Source organism: Macaca fascicularis, chromosome 7 (genome assembly GCF_037993035.2).
Source record: "Macaca fascicularis isolate 582-1 chromosome 7, T2T-MFA8v1.1".
NCBI lineage: Eukaryota > Metazoa > Chordata > Mammalia > Primates > Cercopithecidae > Macaca > Macaca fascicularis.
The window spans coordinates 137,983,029-138,005,431 of record NC_088381.1 but is presented as its reverse complement, the minus strand read 5'-3'; the positions used below and the strand labels follow the sequence as shown (position 1 = coordinate 138,005,431).

General features: G+C 42.6%; 1 protein-coding gene across 28 annotated transcripts in view; it reads left to right on the top strand.

The window, feature by feature from the left end:
* The window catches only part of SLC8A3 (solute carrier family 8 member A3), a 142,301-nt gene that overhangs the window by 93,208 nt on the left and 26,690 nt on the right, over positions 1-22,403 (top strand). For 4 of the 28 annotated variants that reach the window (XM_045396629.3, XM_065548963.2, XM_045396627.3 and 1 more), the window contains exon 1: positions 12,569-12,821. The exons of 23 other annotated variants lie outside the window; for them this stretch is intronic. The gene's annotated coding sequence lies outside the window, so the exon portion shown is untranslated. Of the gene's footprint in view, positions 1-12,568; positions 12,822-22,403 lie in introns of those variants that run through there. One more of the 28 variants, XM_045396625.3, reaches the window with a different exon arrangement.

Here is a 22,403-nt window from a genome sequence, read left to right as displayed (position 1 = left end):
GGCCGTCTTTTTTCTCTCAAACTGGTTCCCTCCACTGAGCTGGAGACATAACTGCAGGCAGCCCTCAGGCCCACATCTTCAATTTAAATGTTGGAAATGGATTGTCAGAGAACTTTTAGGCCATTCATTCTGTGGGAGAGATAGTCTTTGTAAAAAAGATAGCCACTCCCATGTGAGCAACGTGGTTAGGGTTAGAGGCATGAATGTACCCCAAACCAGGGGTGTGGGAAGCAGGTTGACACTCTAGGTGATAATACTCAGACCTTAAGGAGCTTTTGGTCTAGAGGGAGGTGTGGACATGGACAAGTAATCAACACTACAAAGCAAAGCTGCCAGCTCTGCAACACAAGAGCCCCGAGAGGCACGACAGGGGCAGGGTGGGGACCCATGTGGGTCTGGATTGAAGTGAGGAGGGGCATCAGGAAAGCATTCCAGGAGAGCTGAGGGAAACTTGAGCACACCCTCAAAGAATGACTGGAAGTCATGAGGTGTACAAGGGAGGAAGTGCACCCCAGACAGAAACAATCACATAAGCAAAAATGCAGAAGATTATGAGCACCTGGGAAGGGCAAGTAGCTCAGTAGTGTTGGAGGCCAAGGGATACGAAGGAAGGTGATAAAGTCCTGATGTTAAGGACAGAAAAATCAAAGTCCTTTGAAAATCATGTGGCGTTAGGATCTCAAGAACCCTACAAGGATTTCTTTAGAATAGAATCAAAGAAAAACAAAGTATACAGTCTGTGAGGGTTGGATAGGAAGTAACATGGTGAGAAATGTTGGCTTGAGAACTGTATATCCACAGCACAATGGTGTTTTAGAGGATTTGGGGGAAGGGAGAGAAAAATCTCAAATTGTCTCAGTAACTAATGAGCTTTCATGTATATTTAAAATTGTAATAAATGCAATCGTGAGGATGATGGTGAGGTCAGCAAAATAGTCCAGTTTGTAATTTGTGGTTATCAGGCTGGCATATCCTGCAGGTCACACTTCTAAACATGACTTCGAAAAATCAAAGATCAGCTAAGTTTGAAGTAAGTATTGAAGGAGGGAGATTACGTTGCCTCAAGTTAAAATAGAACATAAGAGATGGTGATTCAAATGATCAAAAGCACCAAGCTTCCCTGTTAGGATTCAAGGGAAGGGTGCGTGGCTCTGAAACCAGATATCTGCAAAGCAATGTGAAATGAGATCAATAGTAGACGTCGAAATATTGAAACTGATATAGGATATTCAAGTACCAGCTTCAAGAAAATGAAATGAGACCTAATAAAAGAGAGTAGGAGTCAAGGGAGTATAAGATATTAAAGAAAGTGAAGAGCCAGGGTTTGTAGGAAGGAAGGGAGAAGAGGCAAAGTGAGCAGCTCTTTTACCTCAGGAGCTTCCTCCTCCCCCATCCTCCCTCCTGCTAAAAACCGAGTTTGTTTTAGCTGAAATGATTGTAAGACAAATTTTTGTTATAAAAAAAAAAGGAGCTATTTTGTGTTGACTTCCGTTATAAAATCAGAGCTCTGCTGCCATAAAATTAAATCGCATGATAGAATGAGTAGAATACATGATGTCCTGCAGAAAGGAAGATGGCAGCCCACTCAATGCCGTGCTGGGCTTGACTATACACAAGCCGCGCATCTCCTGCTGTGAGTTGTAGCTGCTGCCCAGCAGTGCAAGTTTTCATTGCAGCTGTTTTCTTCACATTCTGAGGTTTATGAAATTCCTTATCCATCAACAATTGATCTTTAGCTCTTAGTCCAGGGGTTGTCAACTGGCATTCCATGGACCTTTAGAGGATTAATGGATAGGTTTTCAAAGATCTTTGAACTCCCTGAAACTATACACAAAACATTGTGTGAGAGTATGTGCATTTTTCTGGTAAGAAGCACCTGAATCATCGAAGCAGTTTGTGATCCCCCAAAAGGCTAAGAACTACTTCCTAGAGCAAAGGGAGGTTTTGCTGTACTTAGAGATTTACACATTTGACCAGGGCTGCTCACACAAGTGGGATGCAGTTTCACATTTCATGGCAGGTCTGCTTCCAGCTACATAAATTCATCAAGGAAATATTGTAACACTTCTATAAGAATCAGGAATTCCATATATTTAATTTATTTGGAATAAGAACCACTATATACAAGTTTTTCCAAAAGACCAAAAGTTCTTCCTGTGGCAGGAAGGAATATGATTAAATTCATGAAGCTTTGTGTTTATATTTCAACTCTGAAAGATAATTGTGACTTTACTAAATCAAACCTATATACCACGATTAGGAAAATGTGGACTGATTTGGGATCCTAGAGGTAAAATGTGACCCCTGTGAAGTACCAATGCACCGTTCTTTTATCTGTTAAAGGGCACTGAGTTTCTGAAATTAATTAGTAGGCAGGAGGACATGCACATATGATGTGATAGTTTAAGTACTAATAATTATTCACTTGGAAGGGAAGAGAAGAAAATTCAGAATACAGTATTCCTTAATGGGAAATCAACTTAGAGGAGGTTGGAGGGAGAGCAAGCAAGAATATTTCTGGTAAAACATGTATAAATCTATGGTCAGCCAATGTGTTGATCAAAGAAATTATCTTTTGGGGAAAATAGTAGAAGGCAATTGAAAAACAAGCATCAGGCTGCATAAAAACAGCAAACAAAAGTCACAATGGCTTGATTGTGTGATGAGGAAATTAACAGCTGCAGTTAGGAAAGTATGTTCAAAAAAGAGACAGAAAGGGTAGTTATAAGAGAAAAACATCCCTGCAGATCTTCAAAATCAGAAACAATGAAAATAATTATTTCAAAAATTAAGAAAAAACTCTCTCATTTATACCTGAATTACCTGTATAATTGGTAAAATTTCCTATGTATACAAATCTTGGTCCTCTGATCCTCTCTCTATAAATAAATAGAAGTGTATAAATCAATAGTCAGCCAATGTGTTGATCAAAGAAATTATCTTTTGGGGGAAATCAGTAGAAGCCAATTAATAAACAAGCATCATATTGCATGAAAACAGCAAATGGAAGTCACAATGGCTCAATGGTGTGATGAAGCCACACAATCTGTATTAAACACATCATCTCCACAGATGGATAAAAATACATCTTCTTTGTGTCTAAGTCTCAAATCTGTGTTTCCTGGCTCTGTTCCCTCATATCTACTCATTCTCCAAGTCAGCATGCCCAACTTGAAAGTGTCATTTTCAAACCCTGCTTCTTCTCTTCTGGAAGTTCCTCCTCTGCCCATTGCTCCACAATCCCCACCTCTTTCACCAATAGCAAACCTTAAATTTATCTTTCACTTCATCTTACTTATATTCAAAGTGTTTCTCGCTTGCATCTCTTTTCATTCATTTCATAAGCATTTATGAGCTCCTGTTATGGTTTGGAAACTGTTCTTCATGCTGGAGGTGGTCTTATAAACAAGTAATTTCAATTGAGTATTTAGTATATTAAGTGCCATCCCAAAGGCAAACACCAGCTGTGGAAGGCTCCCCAAACCAGTCTAAGGAGGTTGGGAAAAGCATCTCAGAGAAGATGGTGTCTGAGATCCGGAGATGTGTGGAACTGGGCAAGGAAGAGAACAAGTAACAGCAGTCTAGAAAAAAAGGCCTCTTTCAGCATGCTAAGAAGGGTGGAGGACAGAGGAGTGCCATTCAAAATTTGGAGGGAAGGAAATGCATAGCAAGGTTTGCCACTTGAACAGATTACTTCAGCTGTGTTGGGTGAATGAAGTTGAATGGGTACAAATCAGGTCAGGAAAAGGAGTTAGGAGACTGTTACTAGAATCCAGGCCAGAGGTGATGATGGCCAATATATGAGAGTTTTAGCAGGGAATGAAAAAAAGAAAATGTATGCATGAGGTAGAAGTAGGTAAAAACAACAGGATCTGGTGCCCGATTGGAAATGGGGGTGGTCTGGAGAGGAAGCCAGAATGCAGTCAAAAATGGATAGTGGTACCATCCACTGACATGGGGGTTAAAGGAGGAGAAGAAGCTTTGGTAAAGAAAATAAGAAGTTCAGCTATGGAATGTTTGAATTTGATTTCTCTGATGAGGAGTACTTCTAGGTGATGGTAATGCTCAGGGTATAGACTTGAGAGTGGATGGGTAAAGGTTGAGGCTATTAAAAGGGAAAAGGTCAAGGGACTGAGGGCCAAGGATTTCTAATAAGTTATCTTGGGCCACTAAAGTGAGCCAGGATGCTGGCAGGAAGCCTATGAGCCAGGTACTAAAGTCTTCAATGTTGAGCCCAGTGACTCAGGTGTCAGAAGCAGCAGGAGAAAGGTTGATAGCCTAATGGGGAAGGAGCCATTACCTGAGAGTAGCAGAGAGAGTTATCCTAGCTGACACAGCTCTCAGGGATTTGCTTCTAAAGCAATCCTTAGGAAAGAAAACACAGTATCCACAGGAGACTGGTGGGCACTGGCTTCCCCAGAAAACCTACCTAGATGAATTCTATTCTCAAGGGACTCCTATTTAGAAAAGGGGCTTTGTTAGTTCTCAGAGCATCACCAAACAGATGTATATCTCATTACTTGCTCCCACAACCCTTCTGCTCTGGCCACCTGGGCCTACCCATTGTCTGCTAAATGCACTTCATATTTTCTTGTTTCAGTGCCGCAGTGTTCATAATCTTCTTTTCCCAATCTCTGCACCTCACTTACCGAATCTTACGTATTCTCAATGACCTGCTCCATCCAATGACCAGCCCTTTGAAGAACCCTTTAATACCTACCAAGTGAACATTCTCTCCATTTATTACACACTTCCTGTAGCACCTGTTCTATAACTATGAAATATTACCTATTATGCACATATATTGCAGTCTCTTGGTGGACAGAGAATCCGATTTATACCTTGTCAATTTGTAGCACATTTTCTTGCATATGTAGATGCACCATGAATATTTAGAGAACTTGTTAGTTAATTTCCTATTTAACATGGGCTGCAAAGTTCTGATCCATGCACATCTTTTATAAAGTAGAAATGATGGATGATACATGGAGCTCAAATTCCATGAAGCAGAAACATGAGAGATGGAGCTGAATTTGTTTGCCTGTATAGCTCTTACAGCAATTGCTTCCAATTTGTTTGATTTACCTAAGAGCTAAAATTGTGAATGACAGCTCAAATGATTTTTCTGTACATTCAGAAAATGAATTTGAATATTTGATGGAGAGTAACTGCTTAAGACAGGAAAAAGGGGACACTATCGCTTTTAACTTTTTTTTATAGCAGAGCATTAAGAAAGAAAAAGTGCAGATAAATGAGATCAAATGGCAAATGTCTGAACCTGCTGGACACAAGTCCCGGTAGCTATTGATAGATAGTGTTTATATGGCTTCTGGGCCATCAATAAATAGATAAGGTATGTCAGCGGCCAATGTTCCAGGAAGTTTGAGGAGATAAACAGAAGTTGCCCAGCAGCCTAAGCGCTTCCTTAGGAGGGCAGTGCTCCTTCAGAGCGCCATCTGCCTGTTTCTGCCTGTTCTTATTCTTCACATTAAATGCTTTTTCTTTTCTTGCTTTTATGATGGTTATCCTAAAGATACGCTAGCCTGGACTTTGACAAGGACATCTGGAGATAAGAATGATTCAGAATTATTTTTCCCTTTGGGCAATTGTAGCAATTTTAAAACTATGTTAGATGGCTAGAGATTCTTGAGAATATTTCTTTTCTTGGATAATCATAAGGCTTTGGATAGTGGTACCTATGAAAGTTGACATCAGCAGCAGCCTGCCTCCAGTTGATCAGGGCCTTTGGAACTTCACAGGACTCCTCTGCTGAAAGCCCCATCGGTTTCCCTCCAGCACACCTAACTCAGCATTGACTCTGGGTAGTAGAGGGTGGTTTATGGAATCTGATTCATCTCAGCAAGAGGTGGATGCAAACACATTCCTAGAGCAGAGGGCTTGGCATGTCTGGTCTTAGGCAGAGGGAACTAGAGGGAACCTATTGTTCTTGAGATTCCAGCAAAAATAGCCCATGACAAAAGAAGAAGATATTCAGGTCAAATGAGGGCTTTGGTGCTATAACATTGTCTTAGGAAAAAAGAAAGAAATTGGCCGGGTGCGGTGGCTCATGCCTATAATCCCAGCACTTTGGGAGGCTGAGGGGGGGCAGATCACTTGAGGTCAGGAGTTCAAGACCAGCCTGGCCAACATGGCTAAACCCCGTCTCTACCAAAAAATATAAAAAATTAGCCGAGTGTGGTGGCGGGCTCCTGTAATCCCAGCTACTCGGGAGGCTGAGGCAGGAAAATTGCTTGAACCTGTGAGGTGAAGGTTACAGTGAGCCGAGATCATGCCATTGCACTCCAGCCTGGGCAACAGAGTGAGACTCCATCTCAAAAAAAAAAAGAAAAAGAAAGAAAGAAAGAAGAAAAAAAGAAAAAAAAGAAAAAAATGTTTTTTAAACAAAGGAAGGCTTTGGGCTTGGAGTCCAACTAAGCTAGGCTGGAATCCTGGTTTTATCTTGCTTCTCTGTGCAACTTTGGATTTTACTGAATCTCTCTTATTCTCAGTCCCTCCTCTGTAAAATGAGGATAATGCTAGTACCTGCCTCATCAAGTTGAATGAGACCTAAATGAGATGTGTTGAAAACACTTAGCATAGTATCTGGCACATAAGGAACACTTAATAAATGCTGGCTCTAAAGAAGCCAGAGAGAGACTCAGAGGTGACGAGAGAAGCCACAATCCCCTCCATTTCATTGAAAAGCAATTTTTATTATCTCATTTTAAAGGCAGTATAGTATAGTGGCTAAGGACATGGACTGTGGAGCTAGCCCTCCTCAGTTCACATTCTGTCTCTGTCATTTATTAGCTGTCACTTAACCTCCTTGTGCCTCAGTTTTTATCATTTTTGAGAGAGGAGTAATAATAGTTCCTACTCTGGTGTGTTGTGGAGATTTGATGAGTTAATACATATAAACCACACATAGTAGTACCTGGAGCATATTAAATGACATGTAAGTATTAGCTGTTATTTTATTAAACAACGTGTGGCATAGGACATATTGGAACATTGAAGTCTTTGAGGCTCTTCCCAGTTTCATATATCAGAGACTACAGTATAAATATCTGCTTACATGTCTGCTTTCTCCATTGGACTGTGAAATCTTGAAACTGTTTTATTCATTTCTACATAGTGTTGGCATCTTATTATGATACCTGACATTTATTAGGTGCCAAACGGGACTGGGCATGTTGTAGGGATTCAGTCAATGTGGGTCATTGCAGGTGGGGAGGTGGGTCAGGTTAAAGGTAAGAGAAGGGCCTTGGGGCATCACATTAAGTAGTTACCAGATTGAACTGCAAACATTGCTATCCAGGAGAAATCAGGTCAATATTTCACCTTCATGGCAATACCAGTACAGTCCAAGGAGAATGCATAGAAGGAAAGAAATCATAATCTGATTGTATGTATTTTATCAGTAGTAAATAATTATTATTATTACTATTGCTATACAGTTTTGTGTGTTGGTGTGTTTTGTTTTATTGTGCATGAAAAATGGGGTGCTAATCTATTCCCCTTCCCAACACCAGTGCTCAGAAGAAATTTCCACAGATAGAGAATCTGTAGGTTATGAATTTGGCCTTGATGGATTCTGGGTCACTATTTCTCAATATTTGTCCATCTCATGTGAAGCTCTTAAGGTAAAGAACAATGTCTTACTCATCTTTTTAACTTATTTGCCCCTTAATGCCTATCACATACTTTGCCCGTGGAAACTCAATAGCCATTTGTAACTGGAATTTAATTTCTGAGGTCCAGAAAAACCTTTTTCCATCCCTCCCCTACTACACAGTTTGTCTAACCATGTCTTCCCTCCCATCATCCACCTTATAAACATTATTCCTCAAGCATCTTCTTCTTTCATCACATTATTGACACCTCCACTGCTCCATGGTCCAAAATACCATTTGGGAAACAGAATTCTAGGAATCTGGAGACCTAGAGCTCTTCAGATCCTGAAATCCAGTTTTCTGAGCTGAGACAGTTTCTTAATTTCTCACCCCAACTCCATTTCTCGTCTTTCTCAATGGATATTTTCCAAGTCCCCATTAGGCATATAACAATTCCAGAAAACATTCAATTTTCCCCTCTCTTAATGCCATGCTCCAAAACACCACATTCCCTCTAGACATTGAGAATTGGAGAGAGATGGAAAAGTACTTTGAAAATGTGTGCGTGTGAGAAAAATGCTAAGTGTTCTGTCTGATCGCTTCAATGACACGTTTGCTGCTTTAGAAACTTGACTAGACAGAGTGTGAGGAAAAAAATGAAAAGAAAGAAATGTGTTCAGCTTGGCTGAATAATGACCAGCAGGGTGAAAAGATAAGATAACCACCCACTCACAGGATTTATATCCTCAAGCCCTAGAAGGTTGACAACAACAGACATTGAAACTACTCTTAATGGAGGGTGTGCTTAAGAAGCAACATTTATAGCCGCTTTTAGGAAAGCTAATAGGAAAGTTGGTGAAATAGAGAAGATGTCTAAGCATGTGAGATACCACCTCCATCTTGGAAAATAACCAAGGTGATATGATGTTATGCAGGACCCCTTCATTAAAACAGATTTAGTGATTAATGTCAGGAGCATTGTCAAGAATCACAATAGCAATGAGTTTATATTGAGCAATTTCTGCTGAGTAATTTGCAGGAGGACATCTCACTTAATTATCCCATCATCCTTTTACAGATGAGAATATAGAGGCTTAAAAAGGTGCTTTTCCCAATGTTATTCAGCTATAAGTGGTCAGTCATGGCTCAAACATAGGTTAACCTGACTACAAGATCTTCACTCTTAACTTCTCTCCTGTGTTGTAATACCCTTGATCCATGGAAATGGACCATCTTCAGATACTGCTTCTGTTGCCTCCAGAATGTCCAGGTATGAATTGGGTAATGCTCAAAGACAGAGAGGAATAGAGTATTAAAAAGATCCCTGACCTCATTTTCTGAAGACATGAGCCTAAGCTGAGCTGTACCATTTACCATCTATGTGAACTTGGGCAGATTTTTGGATACCACTAGGTCTCAATTCCTATAACTCTCAAGTGGAAGGGAGCATAACTGCATAGACTTCACTGGGCTGTTAAGAGAATAAAACAAAATAACTGTAAACAGAAGTGCCTAGTGCACATGCAAAGGATTATTGGGATTCTCTACCCTTCAGGGATTAGAAGTTGGTAGTAGGCAACAAGTTATAGGAAATACGGTCAATTGTCTGCTAACCAGTGCTAGAGTTAATTTTGTCTCTGGAAAAAAGGACTCTCCTCTCTTTCTCTTCTTCTTCCAAAACTTAAGACATTTGCAGCTGAATCCCCAACAGGATTTTGTTTTCCTTTGGGAGAGAGGAAATAGGCCAATATACCCCCAAAACTAACCCCATAATTTCATTTCAGCAATAAAGTGAGGTCCTTAATAACTGGCCTGCCCAACCTATAGGGTGGTTGGGAAACCCTTGAGTGGTCATGCATGGGGAAGCGTTTCGTCCACTGTAAAGAGCTCTCCAGAGACGATAAATCTCATCAGAAGGCTTCATGCTTGAGGCATGGATTCTTGGAAAAACAATGACTCTACATATCTTGTCAGAATCTAAAGGAGATGCTGGGGAGAGGAGCTAGGTCAGTCTCCAAAATGGAACAGTAGAAACTAATCATGTGGAACCTAAACTTGTGAAGGTTTTTAAAACCAGAATTGGTCACCTTCCTTTGGACCATGAGCTCGGATTGTGAGTTGTGACTAGGTCATGTCTACTTCCTGCCCCTGTTTCCCTCCTGTCCCTACCTGTCCTTCCTTGACCCCAGGACAAAGTGCTGGGATATGAAAGTTAATTATGACCCGAGGGAATTGGTACAGATGGGGAAGAAAGAAATGTATTCAAGAGCATTTCCATCAATATTGAAATTACACAGAAGGCTGGTGAATTTGGGCTACCCATTCTCACCTCCCTCTGTGCCCATAATTCCTTGGCCTCCTTCAATTTTATTTTCCCTTTGGTTCAGTGGAATGCTTGATGGCTTAAGCTAGCCTCACTTGGCCAAGCATTGGAGAAACAGAGAGGTGTATGACATGGCTACACCCCCCATGGGGCTCACAGGGCAAGGTGAGAGAAGACAGAAGTTGTGTGTGCTGGGTGCCACGTGGTAGCTACAGACTAGAAATGAGACCAGGTTCAGAAGACGGAGAGGGCTTGTGGGCCTGAGTCATGGGGAAAGTTTCTTCAGGAGATGGGATCTCAGCTCTGCCTTGTATGCAGGGCTTACATAATAAATATGTTGCCTTGTTGTTGTTGTTGTTGTTGATTTAACAAGATTTTGCTTTAAGAAGACTTTGTAAAAACAACTGAACAAATGCAATCTCCTGCCAGAGCAGGAAGCAGCAAAGGAGATTGGGAATATAACCCCCTTGCAGATGCTCCTTCACCTACCTGGTGCTGGATTACCTAAAAGCTTCACCTAGTAGGGTCACCCCCCCAACAGATTATTTTTAAAAATTGAAGTAATCTGATATTTTAAGAAAAATCTTATCATGGATATTTAATTGGCCTATTTACACCTATTTAGGGTCAGTCGGTTTTGGACAAGTATGCAGGGGTCTTGGAATCAGACCACTGGAATCAAATCCTCGTTCTATCACTTCCTAGCTGGATGACCTTGGACAAAGTTACCTGACTTCCAATAGCTTCAGATTCCTCATGGGCAAAATAGAAATGCTACTAGTACTTAATAGTGCTCTGAGAAGGATTCAATGAGAAGGATTAAATGTATGTCACACACAGTGTTTGCCCATAGAGAGCTGTTATTTATAAGTGAGGGGAGCATCCTAAGGTCCTCAGAATTTAGGGGAACTAAAAATCTCACACTGACTTCTCCCTTCAACAGCACCTTCAGAATCTCCTTCATTTTCCATACTGTTCTTTCAACCCTTTGATGAATGAGAAATCAAGTATTCATTTCCCTGCAGATTTTCCCAAACTTTCTGCTTTGGCCAATAAATATATTTTTAGTCCCAATCTTGCATGCTCCTTTGGGACTTTTCATCTGATAAACATCCCCTCCTGTGCTCTTGAATATGATACCCTCTTCCCTGCCCTTCACCCTGAGTCTCCTTGCATCTACTGTTAGGCACAATGATGACCCCACCAAGGTCAAACAATGGCTGTGGCCTCACCTGGACCCTGATGACCCACATAGACTAGAGCCCAGGGATCAGCCACTGATGGAGGCCCAGAGGGCAGTTGGAAAACTTCACAAGACAATCCAGCCTGATTATTTTGACATGCCTGACCTCAGGCTGGTAAAAATGAGCTTGAGGAATCAGATAGGAAAAAGAGATAGGTGATGCAATTTTGTTCCATCGCCCAATTTTCTGAGTCAAGAGTTGTTTGTTTAACTCCAGTCAAATTAGTATTTATCCAGATTTCCTGGATGCTTGTCCAAAGAAAAGTACCCCAGATCTACAAATCAGAATCTGGGACTGGGACTTAGTAATTGGCACTTTTACAGTTATACCAGATGTTTCTAATACGGGTGCTTCAACCACCACCCTTACAGAGTGCTGCCTAGGACCCTGTTTTCTGGCAGGTGAAGTGGAAGGAGGTTTTGTCGAAGGGAGATTCTCCACTTCAACTTCAGCATCTCTGCTTATATCCGCTTTGTTTGGTTCTATTTCACCAAAGGCTTTCATCTTCACATAAATTTTCTTCAGCTTTAAATAATTGGTTTTGGTAGCCATTGGTATACTGGAAAGAACATTAGAGTTGGAGTCCAGTTGGCTTGAGTTCAATTCTTTGCTCTGCCATTTACCAGCTGTGTGACGTTGGTCAAGTTGCCAACCTATCTATGTCATTTTCTCACGTAAAGATAATCCCACTTCACCAGGCCATTTTTGAGGACTCAGTGAAATGATGTGTAACCATTTTAGGAATACTGGATTATTCTACAGTGCAAGTTTCTCCATCAGCTTGGAGCCTACCATGCTTACATTCAAATCCGGTGAGTGGAGCTCTGTGCACAAATAAAATGGAATAGAGCTCTGTGCACAAATACAAGGACTTCTCCTCCTTTCTGCCCTTGTACAACTTTGGTTTCCTTAATGAACAGAATCCATGACAATCCTGGGCCATGGTATAAAGATGGGACTTTCTTCCTGTGAAGGAGTCTGGTCTGAACATCTTCCAAACTCCAACATAACTGATGTCATTTCTCCACCCAACCCCATTTGCTGTCTCCTGACTCAATTGCTAGAGAAGCCACTTAAGGAAGGTTCCTGGAGTTAAGGCTGTGTCTGGGCCAGTGGAGTGAGCAGTTTTCAACAGTCAGTCCTCTTTATCTTCTCTTTTCCTAAGAGCCTTTACTAAGCAATGCCTCCTCCTGCCTCCTTGCTGCATCTCCTGATGGAATGCACAGGTAAATCTCCTTGGAGAGTACCAGCCAGGAACAGTCCACAGCCAGGGCCACCAATCTTCACCACTGAGCTCCATCTTTCCTTTCAAGCTGTCCTTCCCCTCCCCTCTCCACCATCACCATAGCAACACAGTGGTATAAAAAAATGAAAGCACTAAGGCATCTAAATATAGTCTGAGTCTCAACTCTTCCAGCATGGAGCCTAAAATCTAGGGGATGACAGCTAGAGGCATCCAGATGATAACTGGCAGCCAGGAGGGAGGATGAGTCAAAGGAAGGGGTCAAGGAAAGAAGGGAAGGAAAGGGAACCATCATTTACTGAGCCTGCTGCCTGTGCTTTCTCATGTCACCCGCACGACCACCGAATGTGAATGTTATCATCTCCAGGTAACTGCTGAAGAAACAAAAGCTCAAAGAGGTAAGAGATTTGGCCAAGGTCACACAGCTATAAGCAATAGAACTAAGATTTTAACTCAAGTTTCTGTGGCCCCAGAGTTTATGTGTTTTTCTCTCCATACCACAGCGACAGGTGCAAGTGAGAAATTTTGCTGGAAGCACTGGGCTTTTTGAGCAGGCCATATAAACATTCTGAGCCCAGAGCTCAACTAAAGTTTTGGAGGAGACTGGGCCAAATATAAGGCTTCTATCTAAGCAGCGCCTATGTGTCTCAAGAACTGAGGAAAATGAGGGTTGGCAAGGCTGCATTTCCCAGGGTGCATGATGATATGACATGCGGGTGGGGGCCATTATGATGCCCAGACATGGAACTTACACCAGTGCAGAAAGGGTGTGATTAGAAGCCCTAAGCCAGAGAATGTTCAATGTGATAAATTCCATTGTTCGTTCCCTCATTCATTCAATAGATTTTTTTTTTTTTTTTAGATGGAGTCTCACTCTGTTGCCCAGACTGGAGTGCAGTGGCACCATCTCAGCTCACGGTAACCTCTGCCTCCCCGGTTCAAGCAATTCTCATGTCCTAGCTTCCTGAGTAGCTGGGATTACAGACGTGTGCCACCACGCCTGGTTGATTTTTTTTTTTTCTTTTTTTGAGATGGAGTCTCGCTCTGTCGCCCAGGCTGGAGTGCAGTGGCTCGGTCTTGGCTCACTGCACGCTCTGCCTTCTGGGTTTACACCATTCTCCTGCCTCAGCCTCCTGAGTAGCTGGGACTACAGGTGCCTGCCACCATGCCCGGCTAATTTTTTGTATTTTTTGGTAGAGACAGGGTTTCACCATGTTGGCCAGGCTGGTCTCGAACTCCTGAACTCAAGTGATCCACCTGCCTTCACCTTCCAAAGTGCTGGGATTACAGGTGTGAGCCACCGTGCCCAGCTTCATTCAACAGATACTTTTATTAAGCATCTGATGTGTACTTAACTCTGGAGATATAGGGGTGATTAAAACAAATGCAGCTCCCGCCCTTGTAGAGCTTATTAGGATAGTAGAGAAGACAAATAAGAAAACAATTACAAGATTGATTCTTTACAACTGTAACATGTACTATAAGTATATAACAGAAGAATATCACTTGCCTGATGACTTCAGTGGAAGGGAAATACAGAAGTTCTTACAAATCAAAGCACTCCCCTGGGCCAATTGTAAAGGTGATGCCCACTTTCAAGGTGGACAGAGACTGTGCTTGAAGCTTAGCCTCAACCATGGGTTTATATGATCGGTGGACCCTGCAGATCCATTCCCAATGCTGTATCTTCATAATAACCATGAAGTCCATCTGATAACCATACAAGTGAGGTTTTAAAACCCAACAAACTAGACTCAAATGAAATCTGATGAGGGAATTTACGACTTGTTCTTCCTACCACCTTTGGTATCACTGACATAAAACTGAATGTGTGTGCTGAGGGTGCTTGTGTCATGGTGATAGACAAGGTAGGTGGTCCAGCCCACGGTATTGGTGGCTTACGGTCAGCCAGATCAGCACTGGGAAGTGCCTGTGAATTATGCAGCAATGGGAGGGGAGGGAGTAGGCAGTAAAGTTGTGCATTTCTGTGGATCCAAAGCTTTCCAAACTACCTGCAAGGCAGCAAATATGGGGGATGTTGTATGAATAAGTGAGAATTAGATAATACAATGTGTATGGAGCTCTTTAGTCCTTCACAGAAAATGCTGTCTAAACAGATAGTGCTGGTATCAAAGATAATGATACAGTACTCTAATTTTAATGCTCTGCTACCTACCTGCCAGCTGTTTCCCAGGGATGTGGTAAAGATGAATGGGCAAGATCTGGGAAAGTGCTTTGAAATCCTTGATTAAAGGCCCTCTAGGCAGATGTAGAATTTTAAATGTATTATATTACTGCCACTATTGTTATGCTTTCTTTCATCACCCCAGAGTTTCACCACCTCCTGTTTCAGGTGAACGAGTCTGCCTGACTGTTTCGAGACCTGAATGGCATTGGAAAGGTAGCAGCCCCGAGATGTGCCATATAAACAAACATGTTTTTAACTGAGGGATCCAGAGGCTTTCCTGGCTGGCTCCTGTCGGCTGGTGATGACCTCTCTAGAAGTCTAGGCTTTTCCAAGCTTATTTTATTTCCTTCAATAGGACAGGAATACATAAATGTCCACCTGACATGAGTATTGGCCACAAGCCATCTGCCCCTGAACAGAGGTGAAAAGTGGAAATCGGAGGAAGGGCAGACGTCTTCTGCAGGGGAAACAGACTCTTTCTGCCACTGCAGTCAGCCCAGGCAAAAGAGTAAAGGAGCAGGACTCAGGAGAATTCACTGAAGCGAGGGCAGGGTGCAAAAGGAACTTGAGAAATTGGTACTGGGACCCAAAGATCAGATTCTGGCATTTCTGGGAAAAGAAATGGGCATGGGTGGGGGGTTTATCTGTCAATAATAGCAGCCAGAATGGGGCTAGAAGGAAGTGAATTCAGTTGCCACCTCTACCTACCGGACATCCACAGAGAACTTCTCCTTATCCAAGGTTGAGGAGCCCTCCAGAGTATATATTGATACCATTGGTTCTCCCACACATACCCCCATGGAGATAAAAACAGGACCCTGGAAGGCCTGTCTGTGTTTAACTAATGGGACTGAAACATGGAAATGAACTGCCCCACAATCCACCCTGTGAGAGACCAAAGAGCAGTGTTTGATAACAGGGAATGTTACCCTGAAAAGGCATTTGGCTTCCACTAGGGCAGCAGGTACAGTGCAAAGATGATCCCACTTCCAAACAGAATTCCTAAGACAGGATATGCAGTGATAAAAAAAAAAATAAGGAAAGATGTTGTGGAAACTCAAGACCTCTTAAAGCATACTCCTTCATCTATAGTTCTTCCGCAGACCAGACCACGGAATTCAGAAAACACTCTACCTGGTCCCAAACCAGCACCTGCCAAACTTCTCATCCTCTTCTGACCCTGTCCTGGGAATTAAGGAAAAAAAAATCATTTTATTGGTTGCTCCAGTTATAACTTAAACAGACAGACCAACATCAAATTAAGTGACATGTGTAACTGCTTATTGTATGCCAGTTACTGTGCTGTGGGGTTTTGCTTCCATAATCTCATTTAATCCTCTCAAAAACACTGTGAGGTAGGTTTTATTATTGCACTCATCTTAAATTAAGGAAACTGAGGCTCATAGAGATTCGCTAATTTGTCAAAAGTCCTTAAAACATAATGACTGCATCCAGACATCTCTGATTCTAAGGCCTAGGCTCTTAATCAGTAAATGATCAAATGAATAATGATTTTCATGGCATCTATCATTGGAAAGAACAATGGAGAATATGCTTAACCAAAGTCATAACCAAATAAATGAACTTGACAGCGGAGCCATGATTCCAGCCAAGGTGACTATTTTCATCCATGTTTTGAAGGCCAGGAAAAGGAGGTTAGACTTGTTTGGGAAGGGAAACAGGAGCTATCAAGGTGAACTTTTCCTAAGAGTAGCCCGATAATAGTGCTCCGGAGGGAGTAGTATATGCAAGAATAGAGTCAGGGAGACCAGCCAAGTGTGTCTCAGCATCCCTAGCACAAATCACACACTAAGCATTAAGATTGGCTCTGCAGTTAGAAAGACCTGGGCTCAAATTCTGGCTCTACCACTTACTGGTATTCATTAATCATTCATTCATTCATTCAACAAATATATATTGGGTATTGTCTATGTGCCAGAGACTGTGCTGGGTGCTGGCAAAGAACACAAACAAGGTTTCTGCTCTCACGGAGCTTTTGTTCTGATGAAGGAAACAGACCATTTATTGATAAACAAATAAATAAACAAGATACAGGGAAACAGAATGATTTGATGGAGAGTAGCTGGAGGGCCAAGCAGACCGGGCAGACAAGGTGGTGGTGACATGTAAGCTGAGACATTTAAAAAGAACCTGGTCGTGAGACCATCTGGAGAAGGAAAGCTCCAGGCAGAGGAAGCAGGTAGTGCAGAGGCCCTGAGGCAGGAATGAGGACAAGACATTTGAGAAAACAGAACAAAGGCAGGCATGGCCAGGCAAAGTGGGTGGTGGAAAAGTGGTAGAAGGTGAGTAGGGGAGTCAGGGCAGCAAGGTCAGGCTTTGCAGGCTTGATCAGCAGTTCTCACTGTGGTTCTGGAGCCAGCAGCATCCGTGTTACCTGGGAACTTGTTAGGAATGCAAATTCTCAGGCCCTACCTAGACCTGCTGAGTCACAAACTCTGGGATGGGGCCCCACATTGTGTTTTATCGAGCCCTCCAGATGATTCCGAGTATGCTAAAGTTTCAGAATTCCTCGGTTGGATTGTGCAGTTTCAGTTTTAATTTTAAGTGCAATGGGAACCTATGGAAGGTTTAAGTGGGGGAGCAGCATGTTACAACTTTCTTTTAAAAAATTGTTTTTAAGCACTCCAGCTGAGGGGAGAATGGACCATAACAGGCTAAGAGAAATGGAAGCAGGGAGATAAATTAGGTAGTTATTGCAAGAGGCCAGATAAGAAGAGAAAGTGGTTTGAGTAGAGTCATGTGGCAGAGAAGAGGGTTCCAAGCCAAGGGGGACCACACTGACAAATAGGCGCACACCACTCATGCAAGCCCAACAAGGCAGAAGGCAAAAGTGAGGGCCAGAGAAAACCGGAGTGTAATTCAAAGGCAATGTCCTCAAAGAAGACACTCCACCCTCCTCCCATTTCCTCCCTATTGTCTAAAGATAAGAAACATATGTGGCCTATGGCAAACCTTGGGCAGGCACATGTGAGCTGAGCTCTTGCGAAGGGCAGGTACTTCCTTTGGTGAGAGAGAAGACAAGGAAGGGCCTGTGAGGAGTGACAGAAGAGACGAACAGAGAGCCTGAAAGGCTGAGAATGTTGTCTGGCTTCCTGAAAGGCTTAAGGGGTTAGCTCTGGAGGGTGAACTAAAAGCCCTAGTTATATTAAACACACACACACACACACACACACACACACACACACACGCACGCACATAGACACAGTTGAAGGAGACCTGCAGTTTCCAAAAACAAGAGTTGTATTTTTTTTGTTCATGTCATGACCCATAACAATCTCAAAAGAGAAACAGGCTCTTGTCTTCCTTGTTTAGGCTTAGGAGAACTCTAGTAAGTAAGTAGCAGCAGCGGAACTCAGACTCTGCTCTTTACCTGGTGTCATTCTGTCTATTACACCACAAGGCATCAGAGGACCACTAGAGTTGCCTCCCTAGGGTTAGGGATAGGGTGAGGTAAATGAAGTGAGTCAGCAAGGGCAGGATAGGAACCTATCTTTATTTAACATTTTGATATTTTGTTTCTCATGGATTTGTTGCATTAATTCCAACTTTTAAAAATCATTGCATTAACATATTATTGATCTTGATTACTGAGTTTTTAGGTATACCTTTAAATGTTGCACCTCTGACTTACTAGTCTCACCCTGATCCCTGTCCTGGATCTATGCTTGTCTGTTCTATATCAGCCTCTTGCTTTGACCATAAGGATAACGTCAGACCTTTAAGCATAAAGGAAATAGGATTTCTGTCTCCCTTCCCCGCCTTTGTGAAAATCTCAGCTTCTGCTTTTAAAGTCTATCTCCCAAGAAGTTTGCCTACTATGTTCCTTCCAAGGCCACCAGGTTCTGTGAAACTAGCAGCAGGCTAGATTGTCACATTAGCACGAAGGATCCACTATTCCTGCAGCCGAGCTGGGACAAGCACTTAGGCCCACTGCCTCCATCCCTTCAGTGGCCTGGGCCCTACATTGTCTCCAGGTGGTATAAAACAAGAATTTCCCCTTTGACTGGGAGAAGAAGGGAAGAACTCTGAATTGGAAAACAAGTCATTTAGAATTCTCACAGGTGGAAATTTCTGACAACCCCTTTGGGATCCGCAATTCACACCCCAAATGGTGACAGTAGCTAACATGCAACCTGCAGGCTGTTCTGTCATCCAGTGCTGCTGCGCTGCACAACACCAGGGGGCAGCATTCTCATTGGCTTCTGTGTGCCTGGAGCCCAGTGCGGTTGTGCAATGCTGCAGCTCTGCTTTAGTGACGTCCCTGATTGGTTCAGTCAAGAAAATGTCTATAGAATCAGCTAATCTCCCATGCAGTTAAGTCTCTAATTGAAATATTTTCTCTGCTCAACCCAAGGACAGCAGTCTTTCCTGGATTTGCTGTTTACAAGGATCTCTAGAAATTATCCACCAGAAATATGGGCTTTCTTAGAGCTTGAGTGGACAGAGAATAAGGGTGGAAGGCAGGGCGTTTTGACTGCATCTGATGCAAGTCCTGAAGAGCCAGCTCCTCTCTCTTCCTAATCATTAGAAGGTTTTGCTTAGACCCAACGTTTCATGTGTATACAATACAAACCTCTCTCTTTTCTGCTTGGATCAAATTTGTTCTCTCAAAATGAGATTCCCAGCAGTGACAGAAGACAAGACAGAGAGATCCAACATCTTTAAAGCCATGAATCAGATAACCAGCCACTTGTTCTCTTCAGTGCTGGGAAAAGACACACTGTTAAATAAAATGATTTTATAGATTCTTCTCCCTGCCTTTCCAAGAAGGGGATTTATCAACCTCAGGGCACAGCAATCATTTATTCCCAGACCACTGGCATGCTTGTATATATTTACATCTTTTGACTTAGAAAAAAGAGAGAGTTGGAGTCATGAATATTCCTGTCTCCTCCACCCCAGCCGCCTTGAAGTGAGTCAGGACAAACTTGGGGCCCAAATGGAACTGTAAGTAACTGAGTCACATGCAGAGATGAAACCTTCACAGGCTCACTGATATGAAGGTTGAAGATTAAATTCCCTTTTGAGAATAACTGGGCAATACTCATATAGAGGCTACTTTCGAGAAGGCCAGATCCTCCCTCTAATGTATAGTGCAATGTTCCTAACCCTCAGCCCAATCCATCATACCCCCACTCACGTGAATACACACATAAGCAGTAATATAAAGCACTTCCCACTATAGGGCAGCAAAGAAGGAGGGAAATCTTCATTATGGAAGGGAGGAAGGAAGGAAAGAGGGAAGGAAGGAAGGATTCTTGGGGTGAGCAGAGGAATGACATGTTTGGGGCATAATGAAGAGAATTGAAGTGCAGAGTTTGTGTGGAAAAATTTGAAAAAATCAGGTGGCAGGCCAGGCGTGGTGGCCCATGCCTGTAATACCAGCACTTTGGGAGGCAGGGCACAGTAAATGTCTGCATGTCTGGACAGTAAGATTCCAGCCTGAGCCGGGCACAGTGGGTCACCTCTGTGATCCCAACACTTTGGGAGGCCAAGGAGGATGGATCACCTGAGGTCAGGAGTTTGAGACTAGCCGGGCCAACATGGCAAAACCCCGTCTTGACTAAAAATACAAAAATTAGCTGGGTGTGATGGCACATGCCTGTAATCCCAGCTACTTGGGAGGCTGAGGCAGGAGAATCATCTGAGCCTGGGAGGCAGAGGCTGCAGTGAGTCAAGATCATGCTACTGCACTTCAGCCTGGGTGACAGAGCTTTCTTTTTTTTTTTCCTCTCACAAAAAAAAAAAAAAAAAAAAAAAAAAAAAAAAAAAAAAGAAAGAAAGAAAGAAAAGAAAGGAAAAGAAAAGAAAGGAAAAGATCAGGTTGCAGAGATGGATGGATGGATGGACAGATGGATGGACATTACAGAGAGTTTCCAACTCTTAGGATGAAGGATTAAGTCTTTATTCTCTAAGAAAGGAAGGGGAGAATAAAATTTTGTGATTTTAAAATCTTTTCTACCCTGTAGACCTACCCGACAAGGCGTGACAACCTTCAAAAAAAAAAAAAAGGCATCTACTTTAAAAGACTAATGTCCAAAAAATTAGAAATTCCCTCATTTTGCCCTGATCTTTGGGAAACAGAGCGAGTGATCCCTTTGAGGTTTTTGGCACTGCCTTGCCTCTGATCATACCCTGAATCCTAGGTCCATAATCATGCAGTTACCTCAGATGTCTCTTTCCCTCTGGCCACAGGTAACACGCTCTCCAGGCACTGGGAAAGTGGATAATTAGGAGCGCAGAGGGGTACCCATGGGTTGTGATGCCCAGTTATAAACCCAGACATTTCAGAATTAACAGAATGTGCATCAAGTCCTCAAATATGTGGGTCTACATCCATAAACATGTCCAGCAGTCAGGTCTTTACGGTCAGTAGAGACAAAATATTCCTACACTTTCCCTAGGGGAAGCCACATCCTCAGTAGGTTATCTCTGATGAGTCCAGCTAGTCACAGGTATGTAGAAGCTGCATGCAGTAGAGGGCTCAAAGGAGGGTCCAGAATAGATACCAAAGCAAAAGGGGAGTCTGTGCACGCTCTCACACACACCCTGAAACACTCTTTCTGTTCACAAAATAGATGGTGCAGGCTAGTTCCAAGAGATCATTTAGCTCAGGTTCCTGCCTCCATAAAATCAATAAGCCTTCCATATTAGTTGTCTGTTGCTGTGTAGCAAATTGTCAGAAACATAGAGGCTTAAAGCAATACCCATTTATTATCTTGTAGTTCTGTATCTCAGAAGTCCAGGCAGGCTTGACTGGGTTCTCTGTCTAAGGTCTCGCAAGGCTGAAACCAAGGTGTCGGCCAGGCTGGGATCTTATCTGGAGGCTCTGAGGAAATATACGCTTCCAAGCTCATTCAGGCCAACAGCAGAATCCCATCTCTTGTGGCTTGAAGTCAGAGGTTCCCATTTCCTTGCTGGCTGTCATCCAGGGGCCTCTCTTTGCACCTAGAGGCTGCCTATGTTCCTGTTCACAAGACACCCTTCATCTTCAAACCAAAGCAGCATGTTGAATCTTCCTTGTGGCTCGCATCTTTCTGGCTTTCCCTTCTTCTTTAGCCAGAGAAAGTTCTTTGCTTTTAAGGGCTCATGTGATTCAATCAGGCCCGCCTGGATGATGTCCCTATTTTAAAGGTAACTGTGGTACCATGTAACATTTCAGGAGTGATACCTCAGCATGTTCACACATTCCAGGGATTAGGGCAGAACATCTTTAGGGGACCATTTTAGAAACTCTGCCTCCCCACTCACCCATAATCCTTTTAAAAGCCAAATCTTGAAGCCTTTTTTTCCCCCAAAGACTTTTTTGAATAAGCACATTTTTGCCTCACTTCATCAGACCCTTTGAGCAAACACTAGCATGTGGCAAAATAAGTTGTAAATCAATCAGAACTATTCTTTCCCACCATAATCTTTCTCAAACACATTGGGAGAATCTGACAGTGTTGGTGGTGTACCAGAGCAGACTCCTACCAGCTCGCAAGAGCTGACTTAAATGTTTAGTAATTGTACACATTGGTTGTTAAACTATTAGTAGCTGCTAGATGCAAAATCTTTAGAGCCACACTATCTGAATTCAGATCCCAGCTCTGTCACTTATTTAGTTATAACCTTAAGCAAGTCTCTTAACTTTTCTGGTCCTCTGGTTCTTCATGTGTGGGAATGGGGATAAAAATAGCACCTACCTCATAGGTCATTATGAATATTAAATGAGATAATATGTGCAGAGAAAATAGCACCTGGCCTGGCCTCTACCTATGTCATAGGTTAG